Consider the following 26,781-nt stretch of genomic DNA (forward strand, 5'->3'; position numbering starts at 1 on the left):
GTTGACTTCACTTTAGGAAAAGTAAAACTAAGAAAACAGAGAAGCTGGAGCATGTGCCAAATAAAGAACTTGCTCCTCAGGAGACAGGAAAGCTGAGCTAATTTTGTACGTACTATAAATCGTCAGTCAGCTTCAGTTTCAGATCTAGTTTCAAACCTGGAGTGTGCCAGTGGACAGGGAAGACTGCATTGGCCTAAAGCATTTAAACTTGCAAAAATAAATAGTATCATCAAATAAATAAGGCACATTTTATCAGGATTAGGCATAATTTATAATGACATAAAGATGATGGAATTCCACATAACACAGGAAAAGAACAGGCTATGATTTTTAAAAGTAATCGTAATGTGAATTTCTACCTGCATTTTATTTTGACTAGTATCTTATTACCTATATTTTTTTAAAATGTAGTCTCTTTTTAAATTCTACAAACCACTGTGTGAGAAACTTTTCCTTTTAAAATCAATGCCATACTGGGACCAGCATCACTGAAGGTCTCTATTTACTTGCTGGGACATAAGGGGAATTCTCAGGGGAGCCCCACACACAAAGAGCTTATGAGTCTTGACATGGAAATCAATGTCCCTGGCCTTTTAATAACTCTAAAGAACAGGCTATGCTAGGAGTCAGTCTGCTAGATTGATCCAAAATAAACTGTCCCTGGCATAGTTGTTAGGTAACATCATTTCTTACCATTTCTGATATCCTTTACACAGACAAGAAAAAAAATGAAAAGGTCACATCTTCCCACTGGGCCCCCATCAACAGGAACCAGACCTGAGCCATCTGATAAGGGGCCTTCTGCACAATTGATTCTTTAAACCTCCTTATTCCTTAAACCTCTGCCTCTGTCTTCCAGTACAAGTATTGAATGCCATACACTATAATAGATCTCAATGTATGAAACAATTTTAACCACAAAAATGTAGTAAGAAAATTCAATAAGAGCTGACACTATAAAACACCATAAATCACCAGAGGTGGCCTGTGGATCAATTAGCAAGATATTGGCAAAACTCTGTAAAGCATTTGATTGAATAAACCCACAGCCACCTATCCAGCAAATTAACAATGACTGAAATTGTTGCAGGGAGTGAGTGGGGGAGGGTGGGAGGGTAGTATGTGTGTGTGTGTGTGCGTGTGCATAAGAACAGACTACTTGGTGAGTAAATAGTGGAGGAAGATAGTGTGGATGAATTAATGACCAGGCTTCAAGGCAGCTCCGTAATTTGGGGAGGTGATTAGTGCATTTGCATCTACATTACTCTCCCTCACCCCTACTTTTCTAAAACTTAATACCATTTCTTCCATATTCACAGTTTTTATGATAAAAACAATGCTTACTAATTACAGGTAGTTTATAACAAATTTTTTAAGAAGCATTCAGAGAAAACCAAAAACCACCTCAAGCGTCATCACCCCAAGATAAGCACTATTATTATATTAGAGATTTCCTTCCATTCTATTTTCAACGCATGCATGTGTATTTTTCAGCCAACAAATACTATGCTGCATATACCATTAACATTGTGATTTACTTATGTAACATTATGTTATGAGAGATTTTTATTTTATTAAATAATCTTAGGAGAATTCTTTCATAAAGGCTACACATTATTCCATATTATGGTATTACTAAATAGGATTTCAAGTAAACTTTTTGTTGGATTTTTAAAGATATTCTTAATTTTACACTATTTTAAATATATATATAATGCTGCAAATGAACATCTGTATAGCTTATTCCTTGCACCAATTTCTGAGTACTTTGCTCTGTTATTCTCTGAGGACCCTGATAACTCAGTGATACCATGGATGCTGAGCACCAAACTGCAAAGCACACGTAGAGACCCCTGGACACTTCCCTCTGCACTGAGTGGCCGTCTCAGGACATCTTCAACAGCATTGAGTTGTACAGTTTTTAATTTTTTTAATATGATAGGCAAAATGACAGTACTTTTCATTAATTTGTGGTTTGTTTTCTAGTATGCGTAAATATCTTCTCATTGATTTCACAGTCTTTTTAAAGTTTTTACATGTCCTCACGTGTGACTCACATCTATCACATTGGCTGGTACACCATAGGTGCTCAATAAGTGTGTATCAAATAAAAACAATAAATGGAGAGATAGTTCGTGTCTATTTTTGTAATAGGATTTTACTGCGCGCTCTCTCTCGCTCTCTCTCTCTCTCTCTCCCTCCCTCCCCCGGGGCGTTCCTGAGTTTATTTGGGGCACACCCGGGGCGAGGACCCTGCACCTAAAAGAAGATGTTGGGCCTCTTGGTGGTGAAGGGTGGCCCGGCGGCACTTGTTGGCTGCGATCTCCTCCACCTTCATGATCTGGATGCAGTGGGCCTGGGTGCGGTGCCGGCCCATGGTGGTCAGGTCCCAGTATTCCCTGTATGTGTTGTGGGCGCAGCTCCGGGAGTCATAGAGCAGCCAGACGCTGAAGTTCTTTACCCGCAGGGGGACCTTCTCAAACACCTGTCCACAGTAGACAATCCAGCCTGAAGGCATCTTCATCTTCTTTAACTGAGATACGAAGTACCAGAAGCGGGACTTGGCGACGACATGATTAGGCGCAAAGATTCGCATGCAGTAGAGGGGCAGTGTGTGGCATTTGGGGGTGGGCAAAGAGAGACCACCACCTTGTACTCTTTTAGTGCACCCGAGGCCTTCATGGCGTCCTTTCCGTGCCTGCCGCCACCCGCGCTTTTCTCCAGCACTTTGGGAGGCCGAGGCGGGTGGATCAACTGAGGTCAGGAGTTCAAGACCAGCCTGGTCAACATGGCAAAACCCCGTCTCCACTAAAAATACAAAAATTAACTGCGTGTGGTGGTGCGACCTGCAATCCCAGCTATTCGGGAGGCTGAGGTAGGAGAATCGCTTGAACCCGGGAGGTGGAGATTGCAGTGAGCCGAGATTGTGCCACCGCACTCCAGCTTGGGTGACAGAGAGACTCCATCTCAAAAAAAAAAAAAAAATCATATTTTACAACTTCTGTCATATATTAAGGGAAAATGGGAAATTATCCACCGTTATTGTAAATATGACACAATTTCCCAATATTTGCTTATCTTTTTATTTTGCTTATTTTTTTAACTTACAAAACTTCAACATTTTATATTGTCAAATATCCTGATTTCTTTTCCATTGTTATCATTCTGTTATTTTAGGCTTCAAAGATTTCTGTCTCTAACTTATTTATCCATATTTTCTTTTGAGTTTTTATGATTTCATACTCTATGTTTCACTCAAATCTATCAGGGATTGAGGTATGGGTAAAAGAGGAAATATATCTTAAAGTTTTTTTCAAAGTAGTTAACTAATTGTATTAGTAATACTTATTGTTTAATATATTCTTTACTCAAATATTTTTTATTCTATCACTATTATTTACGAAATTTATATTAGGGTCAATTTCTGTTCAATTTATATAGTTCCACTAATCTGTCATTATGTTGCTGCACTCATACCATTTCAATCTATTTATTTATTTATCTTTATTTTTTTCAACTTTTATATTCAGGGGCACACGTGGAGGTTTGTTGCTTGGGTATATTGTGTGATTCTGAGGTTTGGGGTACACATGTTCCTGTCAACCAGGTACTGAGCATTGTACCCAGCAATTAGTTTTTCAACCCTTGCCCCACTCCCTCCATCCCCCTTCTAGTAGAACCCAGTTTCTACTGTTGCCATCTTTATGTCTGTGAGTACCCAATGTTTAGCTCCCACTTATAGGTAAGAACATGTAGTATTTGGTTTTCTGTTCCTGCACTAATTTGCTTAGTATTAATGGCCTCCCGCTGCATGCATGTTGCTGCAAAGGACATGATTCATTCTTTTTTATGGCTGCCTAGTATTCCACGGTGTATATGTACCACATTTTCTTTATTCAGTCCACAACTGATGGACACCTAGGTTGAATACATGTCTTTGCTATTGTGAATAGTGCAGCGATGATCATGCATTTGCCTGTGTCTTTTTGGTATAACGGTTTGTTTTCTTTTGGAAATATACAGAGCGATGGGATTGCTGGGACAAACGATAGCTCTGTTTTCAGTTCTTTTGGAAATCTCCAAACTGCTCTTCACAGTGGCTGAACTAATTTACATTCCCACCAGCAGTGTATAAATGTTCCCTTTTCTCCACAGCCTTGCCATCATCTGTTTTTTGACCCTAATAATAGCCATCCTGACTGATGTGAGATGGTATCTCATTCTGGTTTTGATTTGCATTTCTCTGATGATTAGTGACATGGAGCATTTCTTCATATGTTTGCTGGCTGCTTATATGTCTTCTTTTGAGAAGTGTCTGTTCGTGTCTTTTGCCCATTTTTTAATGGGGTTGTTTTTTGCTTGTTCAATTAAGTTTTTAGAGATTTTAGATATTAGACTTTTGTTGGATGCATAATTTGCAAATATTTTCTCCCATTCTGTAGGTTGTCTATTCACTCTGTCGATAGTTTCTTTTGCCAGGCAGAAGCTCTCTAGTTTACTAGGTTCCACTTGTCAACTTTTGTTTTTGTTGCAATTGCTTTTGAGGACTTATAAATTCTTTCCTAAGGCTGATGTCCAGAATGGTGTTTCCTAGGTTTTCTTCTAGGATTCTTATAGTTTGAGAATTTAAATCTTTAATCCATCTTGAGTTAATTTTTGCATATGGTGAGAGATAGGGATTCAGTTTCATTCTTCTGCTTGTGACTAGCCAGTTTTTCCAGTATCATTTATTAGGGTCTCCTTTCCCTATTGTTTATTTTTGTCAATTTTGTTGGAGATTACGTGACTGTAGGGGGGTGGCCTTATTTCTGTGTGCCCTACTCTGTTGCATTGGTCTGGGTCTGTTTTTGTAGCAGTACTGTGCTGTTTTGGTTACTGTAGCCTTATAACACAGTTTGAAGTCAGGTAATGTGATGCCTCCAGTGTTGTTCTTTTTGCTTAGGATTTCTTTGGCTATTCAAGCTCTTTTTGGTTCCATATGAATTTTGGCATAGTTTTTTCCAATTCTGTAAAAAATGACACTGGTAGTTTGATAAGAATAGTGTTGTATCTGTGGATTGCTTTGTGAAATATGGCCATTTTAATAATACTGATTCTTTCAATCCATGAGCATGGGATGTTTTTCTATTTGATTCCGTCATCCATGATTTATTTTATCAGTGTTTTGTAGTTCCCCTTTTACAAATCTTTCACTTCTTTGGTTAGATGTATTCCTAGATATCTCAATTTTTTAATCTATTGTAAATTGGATCGCATTCTTAATTTGGCTCTCAGTTTGAACATGTATAGAAATGCTACTGATTTTTGTCCATTGATTTTGCACCCTACAACCTTGCTAAAATCGTTTATCAGTTCTAATAGCCTTTTGACAGAGTCCTTAGGGTTTTCTAAGTATAGAATCATATAATTAGGGAAGAAAGAGTTCGACTTCTTCTTTTCCTGTTTGGATGCCCCTTTCATTTCTTTCTCTTGCCTAACTGCTTTGGCTAGCACTTCCAGTACTATGTTGAATAGGTGAGAGTTGTATCCTTGTCTTGTTCCAGTTCTCAAAGGGAATATTTCCAGTTTTTGCTCATTCCATATGATGTTGTCAATTACTTTTTAAACATACATTAATGTTCAATGTGGATGTACATACATCCACACTTCTTTCCCCAAAGTTTCTTGGTTAAGTTTTCCACTCAGTCTTCCAGATAATTTGTGGAATTGTAGAATGAAATATATATACATACAACACATGTACATCAAATTATATAAATCTATCTCCTTGACATTTTTAGATTTGCATTAAACCTGTATATTAATTTGTGGAGAAGTGAAGTTATCTAAAGCTCAGTGTTTCCATCCAGCCACATGATGTCCCTCTCAATTTCTTCCCATCTTTTAGGTCCTTCAGTGAAATTTTATGGTTTTCTTCAGAGAGTTTCCACATACTTCCTTTCAAAGTTATCTCTAGGTACTTTATAACTAAGATTTTCTTACTTTCATATTTTCCAATTTGATATCACTGGTGTAAGTGAAATCTATTGATATCTACCATACTTATTTTGTATATTGCCACATTATTTAACTCTTTTTAATTCTAATAATATTTAAGTTGAATCAGTGCAATTTTTTAGTTCAATAATTAAACATCTGCAAATGCTATATTGATTTTTTCTAATACCTTGGTTTGTTTTGGTAGAGTTTTTGCCAGCCCCTGAGATGGTCTCAATTATCCTTACCACCTGATGTTCACAGCATTATGAAGGGCCCTTCCACACTGAACCAGAGCTTGTCAGTGTGACCAGTAGAATTCAGCAGGAGTAACAATGTGTGACTTCTCAGGCTAAGTCATAAAGGCACTGCAGCTTCTACCTCAGTCTCCTGGCTCCCTTGTTTGTGGAGAGGCAGCTGCCATGCTTTGAGGATGCACATGCAGTCCTGTGGAGAGCCCGAGTTGCTAGCTGATACCTCCATCTGACAGTTTCCCTAGTTTGCCAGCCACACTAGTGAGACACATTGGAAGTGGGTCCTCCTGCCCTAGTCAACCCTTCAGATGACAGCAGCCCCAGCTGACATCTGACTTACAACCTTCTAAGAGATCCGAAGTCTAAACCCGCCAGCCAAGCTGCTGCTGAATGACTGACCGGCAGAAACCACGAGAGACTATTAAATGATTGCTGTTTTGAGTCACTAAATTTTAGGGCTGATTTGTTATGGTTTATTATTAAGCAACAGATAACACACAGAATTTCAAAAGAATGTAAGTGAAAAAAATCCAACAATTATTGAGCACTTACTATATTCTAGTAACAGGGCTTACAACAATGCTAATGTGGACATTCCTATTTCAGAGATGAAGATACAGAGGCTGAGAAATATTAAGTTAAAGCACGGCTTCTCAACCTTGTTTTACATTTTGAGCCAGATAATTCTTTGTTATGGCGGTTGTCCCGGTTGTCCCATGCATTGCAGGGTTTCTAGCTTCTACACATCAGATTTCAGTAGCAGTCACCCAATTGCAAAAACCAAAAAATGCCTCCAGACATTGCCAATTGTCTCCTCAGAGGTAACCCTACCCTCACTTCCCGCCCCCAGCTTTGTATTCTTGCATGCATTAGACTACTTGTGTGTTATCAGACAGGTTAGACTTTTGACAACAGTTAAAAAGGCTCTAGGAATGCCCCAGTTTTCTACTTCCTGGTTATTCTGTAGACTCTGTGGTGGGGTATTCCCAGATGGATGGTCTTGCCTTTCAATTTGTTTATTTCCTCCAGCACTCCAATCATCCTCTCCAGCTTCCTTCACTCCTATATTGAAACTGTCTTCCTAACCCAAATATGCTTCAAGTGTGAATTTCACATGTGTCTTTCTGGTTCCGACAATAGAGTGTTATTCTATGTTAGTGAAATGCCATGGGCGTGCATTTGAGGGGCACCCAGGCCTTGTCTCATAGAAAACCTCCCGGAGGAATCAGCTCATCCAGTGAAGTGTGTGTCAGGGAAAGGGATCGGGGGCAACTTCAAACTGCTGCAGACAAAAAGAGCAGAATATGTGAGGGTTCTGTGGCCAGTAGGAGCATGGCACATGCCAGCTGTGCTGTATTCAGTACAACTAAAACAGAGAATATTTCCAGCATGCTTGTTGTAGGAGATGGCAAGGGGTATGAATGGCAAGCAAACTGAAGAAGTAAGTAGAAGCCTGACAAAGGAAAGCAGTAGATGGTTTCCAGAGATGTCAAGAGGTAGATGGTCAGAACTTTATTAAATATTTCAGTGGTGAGGGAGAGGATGAATTAAGAATGGCACTCTGAGCTCTGACATGAGAGAGTGGGTAGAGAGTGGCACTGTTTACTTAAAAAAATGAACATAAGCCTAGGCAACATACCAAGACCCCATCTCTACAAAAAATAGAAAATAGCAAGGGTTGGTGGCGCACACTGGTAGTCCCAGTAGCTACTCAGGAGGCTGAGGTGGGAGGATCACTTGAACCCAGGAGGTTGAAGCTGCAGTGAGCCGTGATCACACTACTGCACTCCAGCTTGGGTGACAGAGCAAGATCTTGTTAAAAAAACAAACAAACAAACAACAACAACAACAACAAAACACAGGTCAGGAGAAGATGACACATTTGGAGTTTGTCATGCCTGAGGCACATGAAGTGGAAAAGCCCAGTGGACAGTTAGAAATGTGGATCTGACTCTCAGGAGCCCCCAGGGATTCATCATCCTACAGAGGAGTGTTTCTCAGTGTTGGCACTGGTAACATTTTGGGGCAGATACAGCTTTGCTGTGAGGCTGTCCAGGGCACAGTGGGATGTGCAGCTGCATCCCCGGCCTCTGCCCACTAGGTCCAGTAGCATGTCCAAGTCATGACAATGAAACATGTCTCCAGACATTGCCAAATGTCTGCGGGGGACAAAATCACCCCCGGTGAGAGCCTCTAGGTTAAAGGTTTCACAGGGAATAAGGCTGCTAGGCTGCAGATCTCTGATTCAAATCTTGGTGGCCTATCTCTAAACTACAGCCCTTCTCCACTGAGCCATATGTAAGGATCCCTGCCACACACTGTTACAGAACACTGCGAGTCTCCTTCTAGGATTTATCTCATTGGCTTATGTAACTAATTCTGTAGCTGAGTTGGAAATGTCTGTTTCCCCGAGGAGAAAGTAACCACCCTGAGGGCAGAGCCTCTGCACACACAGGATGCCTAGTAGAGTCTCTTGCACTTTAGAGAGACTCAATGAATATTTTAAAATAAATGCATAAATTATAAGTTGTTGGTTTTGATTTACTAATAATTTAAAGAGATTCTAGCACCAATATGAAGTGGCAAGTGTTCTATCTTTATTTGTCTGTGATAACTATCAGGTGAATTTTGTACTGCTTGAAAGTTTATCAGTATTCATTTGTGAAATGGTGAGGTTCTGAAAACTTCATTAAAAATTATCTGGCAAGTTTTATAGTTACGTTCATAACTTCAGTGTTTTGAAATTTTCTACTTCTTAAGTATGGTAATTTTCTAAGGAAATTAACTCATCAAGTCTTTCAAATATATTATTAAAATTCTGAACATAAAAATCTCTATTAATATTTCTCTTTGAACTATACATAATTTTATATTCCTTTTCTGATTCTAATCATGAATATTTGTTTTCTCTTAATTAGCTATGCCAGAGTGTTTGGTCCCCCAAGTAAATATTTTTAGGTTTATTTATCAATGCCACTGTTTCACTATATTTTGTTTTTAGTTCATTAATTTCTTCTTATATTTTAGTTATTTAATTTTTCTTTCGCTAGGTTTCTTTGGCTGAGGGTTTTCTAATATTTTTTTATTTGAACACAGTTATTTTCTTTTCTTTCATCTTAAATAATAAAAACATACAAAACTGTGAATTTTTCCCTGTAAATAATTTTAGTCACATCTGCTAAGTTTTAATGTATAATTATTATATTGACGTTATTTCCTAAATAGTCAAAATTATGGCTTCAATTTCCCCTTTGGCCAATAGTACTTTTCAATCTGAAAATGTTTGAAATTTTAAAAAACATTAACGTCTAATTGTATTGTGATCAGAAAATGTGCCTTCAATAATTTCTCCTTTTTGAAATTTATTGAGGATGTTCTCATGCCCCAGTAGTATATTGCTAATTGTATAGATGCTTTATAGATCCTTGCAATGATGACATAGTCTATTTCATGGCAAAATGGTCAGTACAAGTTTTAATTGTAAATATTATTTGATTTTATGTAATATTATTTATCTTTTTTATGTGCAAAATAATGAATTAAAACTCCCAACACAATTACATACATTTCTGCTAACTTCTAGCAGTTTTTGCTTTACCTATTTCGATTCTATACTATTAGGAGTGTAGAGGATCATGGTCCTTTGTCACTGTAGATTATAACTTCATCGATATAGAATAATCAACTTTGTCCCATTAAACACTTCTCCTCCTCAAATCTCACTCGATTTCATATTAAGCTGACATTTATTTATTTTACTTTTATGTCTTTACTTTTAATCATTCCTTTTACCTGTCTCTTTTAAATAGAATATAGATGAATTTTGTAGTTTGGTCCAGTTTGAGAATTTTTCTGTTGTTAGGTGATATTTATTTACATTTATTCTTGAAGGAGGTGTGCGATATAATAAAAATATATATTTTATTTGGTCTTTATTTGTTCCTAGTTCCTGGCATAGAAGTTCTTAAAACATTTCCTGAGGCCGGGCACAGTGGCTCATGCCTGTAATCCCAGCACTTTGGGAGGCCGAGGCGGGTGGATCATGAAGTCGGGAGTTCAAGACCAGCCTGGCCAAGATGGTGAAACCCCGTCTCTACTAAAAATACAAAAAATTAGCTGGGCGTGGTGGCAGATGCCTGTAAGCCCAGCTACTCAGGAGGCTGAGGCAGAGAATTGCTTGAACCCGGGAGGCGGAGGATGCAGTGAGCCAAGATCGCACCACTGCACTCCAGCCTGAGTGACAGAGTGAGACTCTGTCTCAAAAAACGAAAAAAAAACAAAACAAAACAAACAAAAAAACACTTCCTGAGTGAGAGAAGTGTCTTTTGTTACTCATAATCAGCCCCTTCACCCCTACCAGAGTTTATGGTAATGAGGTAGCTCTTGGTAGGTCCCTAGACAGCTTCAGGATGGGGGGCTGTCAACAGAGGAAACAACCATGTGACAAGAGGGTGGAAATTTTTAGCCTGCCCCTTGACCTTGGGAGAATGGGAAGGGGTAGAGACTGATCCAACAATCAATGGCCAGCGATTTAATCAATCATGCCTACATAATGCAGCCTCCATAAAAAACCCTAAATGATGTGGCCCAGGGGTGCTCCCGAGCTGGTGAATACACCTGGGTGCTGGGAGGGTGGTGCACCCCACCCTCCAGAATCCACACCCCCGCCAGTTTCCTCTTCATCTGGCTGTTCATTTGTACCCTTGATGAGAAGCTGTCATAGTAAGTATAGTTCTTCCCTGTGTTTTATAAGTCATTCTAGCAGATCATTGAACCTGAGGGTGGAGTTTTGGGAACCTTCAAATTTGTAGTTGCTTGGGCAAAAGCATGGGAATCCTGGGAACCCTGTTTTTGGCTGATGCCTGAAGTGGGAGCAGCCTTGTGAGAATGCACCTTTAACCTGCAGGATTTGGGCTAACTCCAGGAGTGAGTGCCAGAATTGATTTGAATTGTTGGATACCCAGTTGGTGTCAGGGAACTGGAGAATTAGTGTGGAAGACCAGATGTTTGGTGTCAGGAGTGGTGTCAGAAAAAAGACAACAAAAGGTGTTTTAAACTTATTAGCATGAACCTTATGAAATTGCCATTTTTGTAGGCCAAGATAGCAAAGTATGAACAATTTTATACATTTCAACATAAACTTATGTTATCTGATATTATAGCTTCTCTTTTTATGCTTCTGTAATAAAATCTGTGCTCTTCTTTAGGCTGTCTGCTCTCAGCTACCCAGCACAAGGCAGGATGACACTTCTCGGCCCCCTGTGGTTAGGAGGGCCATGGGACCAATTCTGGCCAATGAGTTGTAAGCAGAGTAGGTGTAGCTTTCATGCTGAGGTGTTTAAATGGCTGTGCAGAACCCCAGAATTCTCCTTACCTCTGAGATGGAAACTGGCAACCTCAGAGATGGTGGCTGTCACCAGGACCAAGAGCGGCTAGAATGAGCAGAGCTACCCTCCCGACCCATAGACTAGGACAATGAGCAAAACATAGTCACCTGTTTAAGCCACTAAAATATGAGGGTTGTTTGTTTCCATGATAGAAGCTAGTGCATCCTGACCTACTTTCTGTCCATTTTGTTTTCCTAATTTCTTGACTATATGAAAATATACTTTTGCATCCATATTATCAAGTTTTCACGGTAAATAAGAAAAAATGGAGGAGCAAATTTAGTATTCCAAGTCATCTAGACTAATTATCCTCAGATATTTTAGAAGGGGAAGCAGACTGCAAGAACTATTTCTTGACAATAGCAATTTTTTTTTTTTTTTTTTTTTTTTTTTTTTTTTTTTTTTTGAGACTGAGTCTCACTCTGTCGCCCGGGCTGGAGTGCAGTGGTGCGATCTCGGCTCACTGCAAGCTCCGCCTCCTGGGTTCATGCCATTCTCCTGCCTCAGCCACCCGAGTAACTGAGACTACAGGTGCCCGCCACCACACCTGGCTAATTTTTTGTATTTTTAGTAGAGACGGGGTTCACTGTGTTAGCCAGGATGGTCTTGGTCTCCTGACCTTGTGACCTGCCCGCCTTGGCCTCCCAAAGTGCTGAGATTACAGGCGTGAGCCACCGCGCCTGGCTGACAATAGTAATTATTTTTTACAAAATACAGATGCTCTATTGAAGAAAAACAAACATAAAAGCAAAATGTAGAGATTTATGGCTAAAGTCAGTGTGGTATACATAGAAAATGGAATACTATTCAATCTTTAAAAGGAGTAAAATTCTGTTATTTGCAATAACCTGGATGAACGTGGAGGATATTCAGGTTATATGTTAAGCAACATAGCCAGGCACAGAAAGACATATACTGCATGATCTCACTTATATGTGGAATCTAAAAAAGTCAAATTCACAGAAGCAGAGAGTAGAATGGTAGTCACCCGAGGCTGGGGGGAGGGGGAGGGATGGGGAGATGGTCAAAAGGTATAATGTTTCCATCAGTTAGAATAAGTTTTAGAGATCTATTGCAAAGTATGGTGACTGTAGTTAATAATAAGGTGTTGCATATTTTGAAATTGCAAAAACAGTAGATTTTAAATGTTCTCACCACAAAAAATAACTATGTGAGGATGGATACATTAAGCTTGTCTGAATCATTCCACAATATAAACATATATAAAAACATAACATTTCATCCCACAAATATTTATTTGTTGGGATAATCCCACAGTTATTATTTGTCAAGTAAAATTTTTAAAAATTAGAGATTTGTGCATTTTTATCATTACTTTGTGATTTGTGAATGGTAAATAATAAAATTAACAGGTAAGGAGTGGAGAAACATGAACTTAAATAAAAACAATAATAATACTAGAAAGAATACAACAAATCCTGCAGCCTCTTCTTCTTTCTCTTTCTTTGGCCCCCTCTCTCTCCCTCCCTCCCTTCCTTTTGTCTCCTTCCCACCTTCCTCCCTCCCTTCTTCTCTGTTCCCTAGTATTTCTCCTTATGTTTTCCTTCCTATTAACAGAGCTCAGGGCCAGGAGCAGTGGCTTATGCCTGTAATCCCAGCACTTTGGGAGGCTGAGGCGGGCGGATCACAAGGTCAGGAGTTCAAGACCAGCCTGGCCAATATGGTGAAACCCCGTCTCTACTGAAAATATAAAAATTAGCTGGCCATAGTGGCACACGCCTGTAGTCCCAGCTACTCGGGAGGCTGAGGCATGAGAATTGCTTGAACCTGGGAGGCGGAGGTTGTAGCGAGCCAAGATGGCACCACTGCACTCCAGCCTGAGTGACAGAGTGAGACTCCATCTCAAACAACAACAACAACAACAACAACAAACAGAGCTCAGATTATTTTAGCAATTCCATGGCTTGTTCTGCAGTGCTATGCTGACAAGAATATTTGTAATTTTCTTTAATTCTTTTGTGTTTAATAAGTTAATGAAAACCCCCATCTCTACGTCCTTAAGAGGGAAAAATCTTTGAAGTTTTGAAGCTTTTAGATGCTTCAATAAAATTCCTCTTTCCTCTCTGAGAAAAATAACAATTTTTCTCTCTTTAGAATGTGGAAATTGAACTGTATTCTTTTCATCGCACAGGTAAGTAATCACAGGAAATGCAGATAAGAAGAATTATGCAAAATCCTGCTAGCCATCATAACCACTCTTGTCATTTTGATATCAATTCTTTTAAATATAACTATTACATACAAATGTGTAGCCTTCTGTTTTCAACAGACATGTGATGTGACTGTTCATAAATGGGTGGAAGCGACCTCCTTGTACTCAGATCAAGCCATATATGTGTCATGTAAGAGTCTGAGGATGTGATTGAATGGCAGGAGGGCCTGGGGACTAGGAAGTGGGGAGAAGGTGGAAGTGCAAATGGACAAGGATAGTGGCCCAGGGCTGTATACTTTACTTATAGAACATCTCCAGTCTATTTTATAGTAGCTATTTAGAGGAAGCAAAGGAGGAAATGGCATTTTAAACAGTAAAGTTATTATTTTTAATAGTTTGTTTCCCCCTAGGAACGCATGTTAACCTCATTACTGCATTGAAGACTCTTTGGAGGAGAAAACTACTTTTCATAGCTTAGTTTTTGTGAGGTAACTGCTAAGTAAGTAATTATAGATTCATTTGAAGGCATCATAACACAAGGGAAAGAACATAGTTTCAAAATCATGAAGACTGGGTCTGAATCTCATCTCTGCCTCCATAGCTATAGGGTCCTGGGAAAGCCCAGGACTTATCCCTGCAGCCTCAGTTTCATCATATGTGAAATAATATCATCAATACCTTGCAAGTTGCTGTGAATGTTAAATTAGATGAAATCTATAAAGTGGCTGATATACAGATATCATTCAATGAATTACAGCCATTGTTTTCTTTTTTCTTGTAGCCTCAATATTTATTGATTTCTTTAGGTTTGTTATACACACACACACACACACGCACACATACATATATATATATTTTTTGAGACAGTGTCTCATTCTGTCACCCAGGCTGGAGTGTAGTGGCGCAATCTCAGCTCACTGCAACCTCCATCTCCTGGGTTCAAGCAATTCTCATGCCTCAGCCTCCCGAGTAGCTGGGATTACAGGTGTGTGCCACCATGCCTGGCTAATTTTTGTGTTTTTAGTAGAGATGGGGTTTCACCATACTGTTCAGGCTGGTCTTGAACTCCTGGCCTCAAGTGATTCTCCTGCCTTGGCTTCACACAGAGCTGGGATTACAGGCATAAACCACTGCACCGGACCAGGTTTGTAATTTTTTACTGACTAATTTGGTTAAGCAAGAAATAAGTAACACTGAAAAATTAAAGAAAAAAAATAAAAAACAAAACAAAGCAAAAACCTGCCAGTTACTCTTTTGTTATGAGACAGAAGCACTCATTGATGGGCCCCTTACTGTCACAATAAAGATATGATTGATATGGCCAAAATTCAGCAACCACTGAAATCTGAATTTTCGCTTTGTCAGTAGCCACTTGCTAAATAACATCACTGTCACAGAACAAAACGCTTTCCAGTTTGTCCCCTGCTGGCGTGCTTATCCCGTGTGTTTAACTGAAGGTACCATGTAATTGGGGTGGAGTCCGTGCCACATGTTCCTGGAGTTCAAAGCTGCCCGGTCCTCTACCAGGGGCAGCCAGGTCACTCTGCACCAGCTGCATTTAACCCCCAAGGGTTTAAACTGCCTTGCACTTGGGGCAGAGCTTCCAAGGGCCACTAGGGGGCAGCAAACATGTGAGAAAGAGCAAATAGAAGAGAACAAATCCGACGAGGAAGACATGTAAGTCATACTCCTCAGGAAAAAGGTTCTGCCCTCTTCAAAGAACATGCTTGGGATGCTACGCACAGCACAGCAACAGAACTGGAGCTCTAGACATAAGGCTCCTGTTTAAGGGGAAAAAAAGGCAATTTCTTTACATCAAGACAAACTACTTTTCCTATGCCAATAATTTTCAAATATTTGTCACTAGCCGTAACTTCTCTTCTCAGTTCCAGGTCCCTATGGCCACTTGAATGCCTCAGTCTCCTGCGACTCATCCTCATTATACTTCCTTGTAAGCAACCTAGTGCAGAGCTCAAGAACTTGTTCCCTGGAGCCACACTGTCTGGGTTCCAATCCTACTTCAGCATTTACCAATTAACGCTTTGGGCAAGTTAATTAATTTCTTAATTTCCTCATCTGTAAAACTGGGGCAAAAATTGTACCAACCTCTCACTCTTGTGAAAGAGGTTAATGTTTGCAAACTTTCTTAGAATAGTGCTTGGCACACAATAGGCACTATGTGAATGCTTGTTGAATAAAAATAAATAATTCTTGCTCCTTTTCACAGTTTCCTTCATCAGTAAATGGCACCTTCATCCACCCAACTAGATGAAACCTACAAGTCAGTCTTGATACCCCTGTGTCCCTCATCTCCCACATCCAAGCAATGACTAAGTCCTATGACTTCTATCTACTAAATCACTAAATCAACCTTACATCTGTCCACCTCTCTCCATCTTCACAGATACCATCAACTAGTCCAAGCCACCATCATTTCTCACCTGAGCCACTCCTATGGCCTCCTGGTATCTCCTCAGCTACTCTGGTGCCTCTCTACTTTATCCAGAATTTTTCCAACACAAATTTGCTGCTTCATGACAGCAGAAGTGATCTGCACAGCTTAAAACACTTGAAAATCTTATTTCTCTTAGAATGAAAACAATAATCCATATTGTGTCCTATAATGGCTAGTGTGGCTCATCTCTTTTCCTTGCTCCCTGTGTTGCACCTATCTTGCCACTTTTCGGTCTTTCCATGTGAAGTGTTTTCTTTTGCAATGGGGGCTTTGCATATACCAGGAACATCTTCCCTTCTCGGTGCCTACTTAACATCTCACGCTTCTGATCTTAGTTCAGATAGTTCTTTCTTCAGAAAGCCTGTCTTGATCCCTTAACCAGATTGTACCCTCTATTATCTGTCCTCAGAGCATGGTGTATACATCCTCCACAAATTCTTTCTCAACTGGGGATGCCTTTCCATTGCCTTTAGGCATTCATTGTTCTGATAAGAAGTCAGCCATAATTTTTTGTCATTATTCCTCTATATGCAACATATCATTTTTTCCTGTGGTTGCTTTTATATTTTCTTTATCTTTGGTTTTCAGAAGTTTGACTGTGATGTGCCTGGGTGTGGTTTTATTTGTGTCTCTACTACTTAGAATTCACTGAGATTCTTGAATCTATAGATTGATATTTTCTCATTGTATCCCAAATATTTCAGCTGTTATTTCTTTAAATATGTTTTCTGGCCCATTCTCTCTCTCATTATTCTAGGATTGCAACAACTCACATTTTAGGCCATTTAATAGGTCACTGATTGATGATGGGTAAAGTGTTTTTAAATATTTTTTTTCCCTGTGCTTTAGTTTGAATAATTTCTATTAACCATTCTTTAAGTTCACTAATCTTTTCTTTCAGTTTCTGTTCTGCTGTTAAGCCTATTCAATCCATTATTTACATCAGATGTTTATTTTTACTCTAGAATTTCATTTGTTTCTTTTTTATGGCTCCCATTTCTCTGTTGTAATCCCCCATCTATTTATTCATTCTGGCCATCTTTTTCTGAACATCCTTGAATATATTTACAGTAGATGTTTTAAAGTCTTTCTCTGCTAGTTCCAGTATCTGATCCATCTGTGGGCCTGCTTCTGTTGATAGTATTTTTTCTATTTATTTATCATATTATCTTGCTTCTTTCCATGTTTTATAACGCTAAAAATTATATATTGAATGGTTTTTTTTTTTTTGGAGATGGAGTCTCACTCTGTTGCCCAGGCTGGAGCGCAGCGGTGCGATCTCAGCTCACTGCAACCTCCACCTCCTGAGTTCAAGTGATTCTCCTGCCTCAGCCTCCCGAGTAGCTGGGACTACAGGCATGCACCACCACACCTGGCTAATGTTTGTATTTTTAGTAGAGACAGGGTTTCGCCATGTCGGCCAGGCTGGTCTCGAAGTCCTAACCTTAGGTGATCCCCCCTCCTCCGCCTCCCAAGGTGCTGGAATTACAGGTTGAGCTGCTGCTCCTGGCCAAAGTGGACATTTTTTGTAGAAGAATAGTGCAGACTGAAGCATACTATTGTTTGTTTTGTTTTCCTTGAGAGTGCTGACTTTTTCCTATATCTGGGGGCTAAGGTAAAAGAGATCATTCATATTTCACTAAGAGTTGAATTGGTAAAAACAACAACAAAACAAAACAAAACAAAAAAAACAAACTGGGGTGCACTTCCCACTGCTAGATGTAGGGATTTTCTATCCAAGCTTTCACCCTACAGAAGCCATTCCCTACCATCAGCAATGTAACTGTTGCCCAACTCAAGACATTTGCCTCTGTTAGCTCCAACAAATAAAAATATGTCTCTTTTTGCCAACCAAAAACGACAGGGCCAACAACTCTATAAGCACAGGCAATTTAACAAGTACGTTTTCAGTTAGTGCCATTTTTAATTCTAATTATCTTCTGTTAGGTAAAGTGGAGGATTTCTAGCTTTGCTGGGCCAATACATTAAAAAAAATTCCAAGTCTGTCCTGGTTGTCTATATTCCCATTCAAGTACACTGGCTTAATCCAGTTTTGGAGACATTCTTGACCAGGATCTACCTGTAAATGAAATATATAATTAGTTCCATAATCTGGTATCCATACGCCTCTCAGTCGCTTTATTGGCACGCTACACTAGAAAAACATGGGGCTTGGGGTTAAACTAATGTGGGTTTGAATGCTAGCTCCACTACTTTTTAATGGGTAATTCTTTTTTTTAATTTTTTTATTTTTTATTTTTTTGAGATGGAGTCTCACTCTTTTGCCCAGGCTGAAGTGCAGTGGTACAATCTCGGCTCACTGCAACCTCCGCCTCCCAGGTTCAAGCGATTCTCATGCCTTAGCCTCCCGAGTAGCTGGGACTACAGGCCATGTGCCACCACACCCGGCTAATTTTTTTGTATTTTTAGTAGAGACAGGGTTTCACCATGTTGGCCAGGCTGGTCTCAAACTCATGACCTCAGGTGATCCACCTGCCTTGGCCTCCCACAGTGCTGAGATTACAGGCGTGAGCCACCATGCCTGGCCTTTACTGTGTAATTCTAACATCGCATTAAACTTTCTGATTTTCAATTTTATTATCTATAAAATAGAGAAGACAATATCAGATTCATAGGATTGGGAAGACTAATGAGCATTTAATAATTAATGAGCACTTAATGAAAACCTGCCAAGTGCCAGGAATGTGAAGAGTGCTTCACCCATGTTATCCCACTGAATACCACTATTCTTCTTCTTATTTCTAATTGCATATGAATAAATTAAGACATAGAGAGGCAAAATAACTTGCCTCAAGTCATCTAAGTCAGCAGTGGTAAAACATGGATACAAACCTAAAAACTCTGAGCTGAGAGTCTATACTCTTTAGCCCTTGTGCTAAAATTGCTGGTACTCTGTTGAGGGTCATCTCAACACACTGCTTTTACTAGTAATAATTAATAGTGTTAACATTAACCACACAAATAAAATAAATCCCCCATCAAGTCTGCTTGGTCTAGAGGATGGTGCTTGGTTTTGGTTTTTCACCTCCTCTCCACTGGAGGTTTGCTGCTACCCCTCCATCAGAGTGGGAATCTGACCCACCCAAACCCCATGCCTCTTGCTTCGGGCCCTAATCTGCCTTACTAATATCAGCCTTCTTACCTTGAAGGCAGAACCCTGTTTTACTGCCTACGTTAGTGATTCCCAGAGTGTACCCAACTAAACATGAGTTACTAGATGATAGGTTAGAAAAATGTGATATAAATGCTGTGTTTCAAAATCCCCTTCTTGCCACATATTAGACTCAGAGAGGTCCTGCAGCAAATACATCAGATCAATTCTGTTTAACTTGGTGTTTCCCAAATTTACTTGACCACAGAACTCTTTCATGACCAACTACTAATAGCTCACTTTGGAATATTAATTAACATATACACTGTATTTGTGTGAACATCTCTTTGTGTCTTGTGCATTCAGGTGGCCCCACAGCCCTTAGTACAATAATCAGTTAAGGCTCACAGAATGAATGAATGAATGATGAAAAGGATGAGTGAGTATCTAATAACAATCATTGTGACACTAACTGTTAATTTGGGAACGGAGAGAGAGTGGGCATTTTTCTTTTTTGTTTCCTGATTTCTGTATCAATATTCTAAAATGCTTAGCTCTCAAGTTAAAATTAAGTCTTACTTGGCATAAATAGAATCGTATAAGTGATTGTCAATACATGGTTTATATACCTTACTTTCTTTCTTTTTTGTGGGGGAGGTTGTTGGGGGAGGGGAAGCCAGATGCAGAGAAGGGGGATGAAGAATAGCAGGTTCTGTTCTAGGAAATATTGCTTTTAGTGAAGTAGCTTTTACTTATCTTATCACTCCCTTGGCACACATTAAGCTAATGTACTACTTATTAATTATTCCAGTATTTCACCATGATATTATTAATCAGAAATTACTTTGATGTTCATCTTTTCTTTTCTTCTTTTTTGTTTTTGAGATGAAGTTTCCCTCTTTTTGCCCAGGCTAGAGTGCAGTGGCGCAATCTTGGCTCACTGCAACCTCTGCCTCCCAGGTTCATGCGATTCTCCTGCTTCAGCCTCCCGAGTAGCTGGGATTACAGGCGCCTGCCACCACGGCTGGCTAATTTTGTATTTTTAGTAGCGACAGGGTTTCACCATGTTGGCCAGGCTGGTCTCGAACTCCTGACCTCAGGTGATCCATCCGCCTTGGCCTCCCAAAGTGCTGGGATTACAGGTGTGAACCACCGTACCCAGCCGATGTTCATCTTTACTATGTTTTTACTTGGCTTGAACTATAATGCTCCCTTTTCACAGTGCTCCATGAGATCTTCAATGACAAACACAGTTTCAAAACCCACATACTCACTTTTCACATTTACTATTTTGGATTGTATGATAAAGCAAACAGTCAATCATTATTCTTTGCCTTAAAGAATCTCAAAACATTTACGAGGGCCTACTATGGACCTAGAGCGTGAGTTACCTATCCAATAATAGAAGATGGTGTGTGAGATGGTGAGCAGCACACTTTAAAGATTAAAAGGACAGTTTTAGCCATGACAAACTTTAGCTTGTTTTATTTTTCATACCTCTTCATATTAAATAATTAGGTCAGATTTTCTTGGAAGCAGATGACATAACTTTTTATAATAAGGAAAAGAAATCCTTCCTTCTCACCTAATTAACTACAACTCACATTTCAGTTCCTTAACTTCAGTCCAAATAAAGTCCTCCCTCCTCCCTCATGCATGCTCATAGAGCTGTCTTCTTTCCCTTCAGAATATCCACATTTCCTGTGAGTGGAATGGCTTTTCTCCTTCACTAAACTGGAGGCCTGTTAATAAGCTGGGGCTGGCTTGGCTCATCATGTCATCTCCTGCACCTGGCACAGTGCATGGCCCAGAAGAGCCACGTCACAAATATTTATGAATAAATCTGTTGAAAAATACATATTTATTGAATAAATCTTGGTTTTTTTTTGTTTTTTTTTTTTTTTTAGACAGAGTTTCACTCTTGTCACCCAGGCTGGAGTGCAGTGGTGTGATCTTGGCTCACTGCAACCTCTGCCTCCTGGGTTCAAGTGATTCTTCTGCCTCAGCCTCCTGAGTAGCTGGGATTACAGGCGTGCAACCATATCCAGCTAATTTTTGTATTTTTGGTAGAGAGGGGGTTTCACCATGTTGGCCAGGCTGGTCTCGAACTCCTGACCTTAGGTGATCCACCCACCTCAGCCTCCGAAAGTGCTGGGATTACAGGCATGAGCCACCAGGCCCGGCCTGAATAAATCTTATTTTATGCAACAGTGACTGAAGTTATCAAAATAAAGTAATGTAGTACCTGGAACAGTACTTGACTCTCTCCAGCTATTTTTATTTCAAACTCTTTTGCTTGGAAGTAGAATTCCAGATGAGGTATTAGCATAGTTGGGTTAGCTCCTTGGATCACATTGGGCACACTTGTCAAGTTTTTGATGCCCTAATTCTTAAATAACATAGAGTTTGTGTTCTAACATCTAATTGTCTTAATTCACTAGGGCATTGTGTTTCCTCTTCTAAACTTGTAATTATGGATCACTGGACTGAGTGTAAAGTAGCTATTGCACAGCCCAGCAAGGAATGACAAAGCTATCCTTAGTCAACAATAGAAAACGTGATGAGGGGAGCAAACCAAGATGGCAGCCCCTAGTGGGGGTGATTCAACATCCCTTCTTCTAGTGACATAAAAGAAGGTTAGGGTGTATAAATGACTCTAGCAAAGACAAGTTTAGATAGATACAGTTACAGTTGGTTCTGTGGTTTTCAAAAGTAGAGAGTAGCCATCTCTCTGGGCATTACGACCAGTGCTGGAAGCGAAGAGAGATGGCAATTAAACTGAGGTGCAGCTGAGGAAATTCCTGGCTCCTCATACACTTTCGTATATCATATCCAAGAAAGCTGGAAGGCTGAACTCTCTGCTGACAATGGTGGGGGAGGCAAGGGGCTTTTGTTGAGGTTCCTGCTAGTATGGTGTCAGCAGATTGTATATTGACTTAATGTTTGATTTGTGTGTTTTCCAGTACATTCTCCTGAACTCCTTGACATAACTTTCCAGTAAAAGTGCTTGTCTAGTAAGTCAGATATTTCCAGGAGGGCTGGGAAAGTGGAACCATGCCACCTGGCATTATTTCATAAAATTAATTACCTGAACGAATTCATGAAAAATTGCAAATACAAGTGCTACAATATAGAGTTACTGGGCCATGCCATATTTCTTCTCTCTAACAATTACCTGTGTTATTTTCACTTAAGTGGGGCTTCATTATTTTACTCTCAGTGGTCATTGATTCTCCACTGGAAAAAAAAGATCTTCTGTGTTTGGTCTCCTGGGATTTGAAAAGACCTGATGATAAGACTAAATTGGAGCCTGACTCAGGAAACAAAGACGCTTCCCAGGCAATTGTTCATCTAATCTGGGGATATTCATTACCAGTCAATCAAGATTTGCCTGGAAAATTTCCCTTAATATGAGCTTTAGATAGAAAGACCAGCAGTCAGCACAGACTCAGAGTCCAGAGATCTAAACCTCACTCCAGGTTGTACAGTGGGCAGCTTTAAGCAAGCCCCTCACTTCTCTAAGCCTGTTTCCTCAGTTATAAAATGAATGTATTCATGTGATATCTCTGCATATCTGTCTTTTTTTTTTTTGAGACGGAATTTCACTCTTGTTGTCCAGGCTGGAGTGCAATGGCATGATCTTGGCTCACTGCAACCTCTGCCTTCCAGGTTCAAGCGATTCTTCTGCCTCAGCTTCCCCAGTAGCTGGGATTACAGGCACCTGCCACAATGCCTGGCTAATTTTTTTGTATTTTTAGTAGAGACGGGGTTTCACCATATTGGCCAGGCTGGTCTTGAACTCCTGACCTCAGGTGATCCACCCTGCTCCTCGGCCTCCCAATGCACATCTCTTAACATTGGAGGGAATGTCAAAGTTGATGATATATTTAAAGCTCTTGGAAAACTGAAGGCACGGAACAAAACTAAGTCAGAGTTATTAAAAGGTGGAATCAAGCTTAGAACAGAGCTATCAGCAGCCATAATAAAATAATAGGGTTTATTCTGACAATCTATGTTTGTGGGCTTCTAAACAGATGTGTACATAAAGTAAGGCTTGTATTTGAGAAATAAAGGAGGCTAGATTTGAGTTTATTCAGTGAGTGTGTAAATGGAGCCTGCATCCTCGCCATCACCACCACCATGGTCATCACCGTCATCATCACTACCAACAAGTGAGCAACAACTATGTGTAGGCATGTGGCAGGACTCTTCCTTCCCTTCATGCTACCGTTCAGTTCTCTCAAAAACTCAGGAGGCTTCTCTGTTACTGTCCTCATTCAAGAAAGGAGGAATGAGAGGCTCCAAGAGGTTGCCAGTGGTTCCCGAAACGGGCTGTGCATCAAAATGACCAGGATTTTTTTTTTTTTAAAGTGCGGATGTTTGAGCCTTGACCAGCTACTGAACCAGGTAAATCCCAAGCAGCTGAAAATCCATGTCCAAGCTCCACAGATGATTTTACTGAGCAGACAGACTTGCAAATGGCTGGGCTAAATAACTTCTCCAAGGTTACGCAGCTGGAAGCAAAGTTGAACTCTAACCAAGGTTGGCCACTGGACTCCCGTGTCAGCTCTTAACCACTTTTGTCTTGTTCGATTGGTGGTTAACAGTGTATTTAACAACAACTGTCTTTTATTGACTTTAATTAGTTTTTCCACATTCTACATCTACTGTTAAACTACACTGCAAGACTACTTTCCCCCAGTAACCATTTAGGTGTTTTATAATAAATGACTTAGCTCCCAAGGATCTTTTATAGTCTGGCCAACTGCTAGTGATATTTACCTATAGATGGAGAGTGTAACTATCCATGATGAAGGTTACAAAATGCGTGGGTATGACTATGGGAACTCATAACCAATGATCAAATGACATCTGTACATTGGTGAAGGGAGTTTTTAATGAGAGGCTGGGATCAATGGGCCCAGAGGTAGCTGTGAAAGCCTCTGCATGGCTTGGGCCATGGTATAAGCCAGGGTGTTCCCAACTTAAATGTCTGCATGAATTACCTGGAAATCTTATTAAAGTGCAGATATTGATTCAGCATTTCTGGAGTGGGCTCTGGAGTTTACTTTTTGGAGCTCCCAGGTGATGCTAAAGCTGCCAGTTCTTGCGTGTAAGTACACATGGCCCTAAGACAGCTATGAAGAGATCCACTCTCAGCAGAAGAACCACAAGCCCTGGGAGTGAGCATCAGACAACTCCTCACTGACACGGATACTGACTGGGGGCAGAAACCTGGGGAGGATGCTCAGAGGTGAGCTACTGAAAGACCCACGTAGTAGGGGAAGGCATTGCCCAGAGAAAAACCTATTATCTGTCATGGAGTAAGGAAGGGTGATGAGTGTAAGTGAAACACTTATATGTTGAGTAGAGGGCTCGCAGGTGTATGGTTCTGATAGTGATGCACATTTGGAAATATTCTGTGTGTTAAGGGAGTGAATTCTAGACCAACATTGGTTGAATCAGCAGAGACAGGAGGAGGATACTGCTGGATGCTGAGATTCTTACAAGTCAAGCCAAGGACCCCGTGGAATGTACCCCCCAGAGCACTGGGTCCAGCTTGGATGAATGACACTGCCTCTTGCGATTGCTGAGTTTCTACACCTACCTGTCAGGTAATAGCATTCTACTCTGAACAGCCACATGGAAATAAATAAACAGTCACTAGAGCAAAATAACATGCGCTTCAGCTAATTCCATTTGGGGAAGAAAGAGTCTGAGAAGGACTTTGTGGGTGGAATTGTATAAGGGAGAAAAGAGGAAATAACCAGAGCATCGGCTGGGTTTTAATTAGGCAGGAGTGTAATGAACCTGTAACTCCAAAAGCATCTTAGCTATTTAGACCTGTGAGTATAATAAGTAGAAAGAAACTAGATTTTGTGGCCAGGCATGGTGGCTCACGCCTGTAATCTCAGCACTTTGGGAGGCCAAGGCGGGCGGATCACCTGAGGTCAGGAGTTCGAGACCAGCCTGGCCAACATGGTGAAACCCCATCTCTATTAAAAATACAAAAATTAGCTGGGCATGTTGGCAGGCACTGGTAATCCCAGCTACTCAGGAGGCTGAGGCTGGAGAATTGCTTGAACCTGGGAGGCGGAAGTTGCAGTGAGCCGAGGCCGTGCTATCGCACTCCAGTCTGGGTGATAGAGTGAGACTCCATCTCAAAAAAATAAAAGAAAAAAAGAAAGAAACTAGATTTTGTGCATCCACATTCAGTCCCCTGTCCCACTAGGCTAGGCAAAAGGAATCTGGGATTGCAGAAGGACAGGGCTCATTCTTCGACAGACAGCTTCTGTGACTTGGCCTGGGACTCTGATAGCTTGGCACCTTCACCACCCCTTGCAGCCCTCAAGGAGAGGCAAACCTCAATAAAATGACTGGGAGAGAAAGCCAGAGGAGGAAGCATCCACAGGGCCCATCCAGTAAGGGGGGTGGGGTCCCTGACACCGGAAGCATTGCTGCCCTGGGAGAAGTAACGAATGATTGTAGGGCCAGCAACAAAATAGGCTAAAACACAGCTGCCTTCAGAGGAGGTGAGCTAAGTAGGAGCTGTGACGATCTGAAGGTCATATGCCCTCCGGCCTAACAGGGCCCTCCTCATTCAGCTCTGTGGCTAAGCAGAGGGTGGGCCCAGGACTGTAGGAGCTTTTGATTTTTTTCAAGAGAAGCTAAGATTCTGAATTTTTACATAAAATTGCCTGTTTTTATTTAAAAAATCATTAATAAAATCAAACCTAAAAAATCAAAAAGCACCGGCAGCCAAATAAAATAAACTTGCAAGGGAGCATGAGTTGGTGACCTCTGGGCTATTTTTTTACGCAAGTTCAGAGAGACAGCATGGGTTTTTAGATTGTACTCAGAGGCGGAAGTACAAGGCAGGGCAGGTACACACAGGACGTTCCTGGCGCTCTCTTCTCCACCTTCCTTCCCCTGTCCTCTCTTCTTAGCACTTCCTAGGGCTTTACATTGTGTTCTACACTTGTGTGGGTTCTTCATTTTCTGACACTCCTTCTCACAGCTAGAATAAAACCTCCAGGAGGCCAGAGACCTGTTTGCTAACAGCTGTATCTCTCATTTTTTGACTATATCTGGTACACAGTAGGCGCTCAATAAATAGTGGCCCAGTTGAAAAGGAATGACTGGTCCATGCTCCCGTCTACAACATCCAAGCCAGGCTGAGCTGGTGTCACAGACCCCTCATTTCAGGGTCTGTCATCGAATTCAGAGTAGTTCATGAGGCTGCTGTGGACCAGAGTGACCCAGCATAATCCCTATCCAGAATTTTAAGACAAATACAATGCTACCAAATCCACTTTTATTTTGTATTTCTGTGTGTGTGTGTATGTGTGTGTGCACGTGTGTGTGTGTGTGTGTGTTTTGGTTAAAAAAAATCTGCAAGAGAGGAAGAAAAATACACATCCATC

At 40.5% G+C, this 26,781-nt stretch overlaps 1 protein-coding gene and 1 pseudogene across 9 annotated transcripts in view; both read right to left on the reverse strand.

Moving 5' to 3' along the window:
* Positions 1–26,781, reverse strand: part of HECW1 (HECT, C2 and WW domain containing E3 ubiquitin protein ligase 1) — a 445,382-nt gene that overhangs the window by 281,840 nt on the left and 136,761 nt on the right. The gene's annotated exons all lie outside the window — the stretch shown is intronic.
* LOC129398416 (large ribosomal subunit protein eL20-like) lies at positions 1,206–26,593 on the reverse strand (annotated as a pseudogene).

This window comes from Pan paniscus, chromosome 6 (genome assembly GCF_029289425.2).
Source record: "Pan paniscus chromosome 6, NHGRI_mPanPan1-v2.0_pri, whole genome shotgun sequence".
NCBI classification, from domain to species: Eukaryota; Metazoa; Chordata; class Mammalia; order Primates; family Hominidae; genus Pan; species Pan paniscus.